A 5,526-nucleotide genomic window follows, 5' to 3' on the forward strand; every position below is an offset into this window, starting at 1 on the left:
TAGCATTTGTTCTTAAAATTGACATTGAAATAACCATAAAGGTTTATTTTTTATTAAAACAACAAGAAGAATTTGAAGACTATCCAAAGTCTCAAGCAGAATTCATCGACACTTAAAAATGTGTTAGCCCTGCATTTTTGTAGGACATGTATTATCTCCTGGACCATAGCGTTCAGTTGGGTAATGGAATATAACCAGAATGGAAGACAGAAAGCATATTGACTTTTTTAGGCCAACATCTTGGCTTTCTTTAGTCATTAGCTATTACCAGACCTCTTAAGACAGCATGTGTCAATTTCAGTGTGCGTTGTTTTTGCTGTGCAGTTGCTGTTGACTTCAAGTATATTGCATTCTTATGTTCCAGGCTTAAGTAGATTTCAGGCCTGGGGTGGCCAAACAAGAGTCTTCTTCTTTTTAATTGAAAAGAAGTATTGTCTGGATCAGTAAATTGTACTGTGTGTGAGTGTGAATACAAATGTGTATATGTGTGTGTGTTCTAGCTTGTAACTGTTACAGTAATGTCATAATGTGAGAAAACTGTGCCCAAGTGTAAACTGTACCACTTAACTGCACTCTTGCACATGAATTCAGTTTCTAAAATTGAGTTCTTCCTGAAGTCTCATTGATTAAAATTCTGACTAAAATCTTCCAGAAAAATCTGCCCTCTTAAGATATTGAATTAAGTACTGCTAATAACCTTTAGGTGTTACATAGGCCAGTGTTTAGCAAGGGGTAATCAGTAACAAATGTAAAACCAAAGTTCTGTGCTTACAGGATTCTTAGGGAAATGTAGGAGGGTGAAAACCTAATATTGATCAAGTTCGTGGAAATGGAAATCACGAGGAGGATGGTATTTTTTCAGTGGTGCATGTAGGTAGCGTAGTCCCAGTTTTAGGAGTACAGCTCGCTAAAGTTACCTGTTTCAGACCATGTGATTACAGTAGCTGAGACAAAAGAGCAGTGAAAAACTGGTGACAGCCCAGTTCATGGCTTTGTTTAGGTAAGTTTGGGCTAAGGAATAGGCCTTGCCTCCACTCACAGGTAACTAGATAAGCCACAGCATAAGGAAGAGTGTGGCTTGCTTCTGATTGCCCCACCGCATGCTCCTTCATGGTGCCATGCTGCTCAGAATTGGACTCATTTCCACTAAGGAAAGACACTGCTTTAAGAAAGCCACTTGGTCCTGATAAGTTTTGTTTGGAGTTTCTCCTTCTTAGACAGATGAAGCATGGTTCTCACCTGTCCCGAGGCCTGCATAGCATGAAATGGAGAGTTAGCATCCACCTAATGATTTCTAGCATTTTCGGTATTCAGCCTGGTGGGGCAGTGCCCTTCCTTGTGGTTGATGGTCAAGATGGAGATGGCCTGTGGACCAAGCTGGGGTGTATCTAGAATCTGCCTGCCAAGTCCCTCACTTTCCTCCTCTGTGATTCATAGCTGAGGACTCAGGATTCTGGAGGATTAGCAGCTCCGTAGAGAAGGGTACTGACAGAACCTCCCCAAGGCTACTTTCCATCTAGGAATTGCTAGCCTTGGCCTGCACCAGCCTCAGCATCAATCCATACATCTCTAGCTACCAGGCAGTACCAGATCTTGTCTCATAGCTATGAAGACCCGATAGAAAGGCAGTGTTTAGCATAACTATAAAAATAAGCCAAGATTCATTTTTTGAAACTGCATTTGTGTGAATGCCATGTAGCTTTTATAGTATATTGTACTTTCAAGACCTAACTCATATATAATAAATTAAGGGACAATGGGGCTGACAGCACTAAACTTGGTGCTTATTGACTTTAAGAAACATTTGTGAAATATCATGTGTGTGTCCAACTGCCTTCATTTAATATTTAAAATTAGTTGGATCCACTTTGGCATCTCTCATATGATTTCCTAACCCTAGTGACCAAAATTTCTCCCCAGTGAATATAGTCATTAGAATTACATTCATTAGTATCGTTCATTAACCAGTCTCTTAATTAGAGTCATTAATTTAAATATGATTTGCATTTAAGCTCTTATAAGCTCTGGCATCAGGGTTATCTACTTCCCTCTGAGGGTGACATTTGTCCTGAACATGCATTTTGCCATCTCTCATCTTCAGAAAGGGCCAATTCCAACCCATTTGACTTTTTTTTTTTTCTGTCTAGCTTAGCAAAACTGATTAAGATTCAGAATAGCGACTGAGTCATAGACTAGCAAAGAAGGCTATCTCTGAGCCTCTAGTTGTATTAAATATATGTAAAAGAAATGCAGATCTGGGAGGCTGCAGTCTTACACCTATGATAGAGTTCCCAGTTCCCTGGCACTTAGTGTCAGGTCTAGCTGGTATCCATGCCAAGGAATCTTTGCTGCCTCAGCCCACTCTGCAGGAAATAAGCCCAACCAACAGAAGACAAATAGGCTTTGCATGAGTGGCATTCTAGCTACTGTCCAGTTCATTAATTTCTGCCATTCCGTACCTACAAACAAGACTGCTGATATCATGCACAAAATCAGATTTCTCATACTCTTAACTGTATATTTGTATCATATTTTAAAATCTCCTAACTGGTTATTCACAATTGTTTTGCACTGGCCTTCTGATGAAATGTTACATGCCTATTGTAATATACACAGAACATTCTATCTGCTGATTTGGGCTGAATGTATGTAAATAGGTTTTAAAAACAAGTCAGATGTTGAAGCGGTGGTTTACAAATCAGTGATTTTCAAAGCGTTTCTTTACGTTGCTGTGGTAGCCTAAGAGCTCATTCCATGTGAACTTACTGGACTAGGGGTCCTGGGGTCAGAGTCCTCTAGAAAGGAAACTTTTTCTTTTAATAATATGAATCAAGGTACCAGATTATCTGGATTCTTATCTCCAGTGTTTCAAGTGGAAAACACAACTCCTTACTGTCTCTGTAATCTAACATATTACTTTTCCTCTTAGAAGATATGTATTGTTAGATGTTTGTTGAACTGGTAACATCCTTGAGACTGCTGTAATATCTTTGTTAGTAATCTGTATAATACTTTGTACACAAGTACTGGTAAGATTGTTATTAAATGTAGCTTCAGTTATTAAATTATTATAGCAAAGTAGTATTCTGTAATATTTACAATGTATTAAGCTGACAGTATATTTTATTTCATGGATGTAATTTAACTGTTATTTATTCAAGAGAAAACATCTCATCATGTCTATTGTCTAAAATTTCCTGGAATCAAATAAAAATTCTAGATTATCATGAAAAATATAAAAAGCCTGTGAATTCTGCTTCATAGCTCAGTCTAATGGTAAAACATTGGGGGTTCATATTAAAAAAATATTGCTGAACAACTAATCCCCTCTTAAAGTGCTTATAGTTTTGTTGTAAAGAGAGGGGTAGACTGCATTTATATATTCATCTTTTAACATACGAAAAATAAATGCAAACATTCTCATTTACATAGGCAGAAATAGCTACTGTGTCTTCTTAAAGCATGATGTAATTAAATATTCTAATGTTTTTGCAATTAAAACAGTCATAATACATCAGTTAAAATTTAACACAAATACTGAAACATAAATCTGAAGAGTTTATAAACATACATTCTTAGCCACGTAAGAGATACATGCTTTGAACAGTTTGTAAAATTTCTATTCAGTAAGTGTAAAAAAAAAGCATTATAATGAAGTTTAAGTAGTTGAAATAAAAGTAGTCAATTTTGAGAAATGTTTTTAAAGTTTTCAAATAATGAATTATTGAATATTTGAAATTAGATTATCTTTTTAAATAACCAAAATTAATTATTCTGCCTCTCTTATATTGCATAAGGTTAATGCTCTGACAAAAACCAAATGACCTCTATTCTTAGACCTTAATTTTATTAGAACTTCAAAGGAAAAGCATACTTAATTTTAGTATTTTCACATAATATGTCAAAACCAAAAACTTATCTTCAGGCAACATGTGTTGCTATCTATATTGAATAATATAGATTTAAACCTATGTGGAAACAGGAAACCAACTGAGGCACAAATCTCCCGTGTCTATGAATGACTGCAACTGGAGCACTTCCACTGCTGCCTCTAAACCATTCTGAGGTGAGTTTTCCCTGCATGGTCAGCACATACTGGATCCTAAACAGTCTCAGCTCCCTGTCTCTGGAATACTGGTGAGGAACATTTGCAGGGTGTGTCTCTGCTAGTTTAAGAGTTCCTAAAACAGAGAACATCTTGGAATTACAGATCACTGGAATTCTATTTCAACTATTTAGAAGTTTCTGGGTATGTCAGTTTTCCATTTCCACTGTGACAAAGTACCTGAAATAAATCACCTTAAAAGGAGGAAAGGTGTGTTTTGCTCACAGAGTCCAAGTTTCCATCCACAGTCTCTTGCATTTGGCCTGTGCTTCATAGTGTATCTTAGCACAACTACATGCTGAAGGCCTATTCACCTCATGACAGATGAGAAGTAAAAAGAGACAGAAGGAGCCAGGGTGCCCATATCCCCCTTAAGGGCATGCCCCCAGTGACTTAGCTTCCACGTATTAGACCCCAGTTCCAAAAGATCCTACCACCTCCCAACAGCACATGGACCCCCTTTTGGGGGGATTTTCAGGATTCAAACTGGGCAATGTTAGGTCTTGAGTATGTGGAATTAGAGGATTCCAGCTCCCCATGACATAGCCAGAGGAAAAGGGAATTTTAAGAAGGAGTGGAAAATAGGAAGAGAAATTAGAATGCTACAATTATGGTTTTAGGAGAAAAATGAGAAGTTGGGACTTTGAAGCACTAACCTGATTCTCTTGCCATAAATAAGGGTGCACAAATTTTTTTTTCTCTTAATACTAACAAATGGATGAATAATAAGTGCTTTGGATATTATTTTAATAACCTACATCTTTAAGAATCATGGTTTATCTAAAAACATAATATGTTCTTTATTCTCAGTCTTTTTGGATAGGATCAGCATCATGCCCAGTGCCACAGATACCAGCTTTGACTGACAGGCAGCTCTTGTGCTAAAAGAATGCTGGCGGATGAATTATCAGGCCCAGATGTGTGGATCACCCACTTCCCAGCTGTTTGGGACTGGGCAAACTGCTACCCCCTCGTGTGGTTTCTCATCAGTAAAAATGCCAGCTCTGAAAATCAGTAACATCAGATAATATAAGTGTTTTGAGGAACTCTGAAAATTGCCAAACAGCTGCAGTTCTTCCTCTCCCTCTCTGTCCTTCTCATTGTTTTCTGAGACAGGCTCTTGTACTACATAGCCCAAGCTGGACTTGAACTCATTATCCTCCTGCCTCAGCTTCAGATGTGCTGTGACTATAGGTATGCACACCAGCACACATGTTTATGCCAGTTCTTTAGCTATAATCAGAGATGAAACAGCTGCTTTATTGTGTCTGGAGTGGCAGGCATTGTGGTATCATTTCCACACTTTATATTGTCTTCATAGCAACTCTGTGATGTGTATATTACCAGTTCATTTTATAGGTAAAAAGAAAGCCCAGTGAGATCACAGAGCTAATCTGATCACAAAGCTTGTATTATTTTTA

This window comes from Nannospalax galili, unplaced genomic scaffold, assembly GCF_000622305.1.
Source record: "Nannospalax galili isolate Female #2095 unplaced genomic scaffold, S.galili_v1.0 scaffold375, whole genome shotgun sequence".
NCBI lineage: Eukaryota > Metazoa > Chordata > Mammalia > Rodentia > Spalacidae > Nannospalax > Nannospalax galili.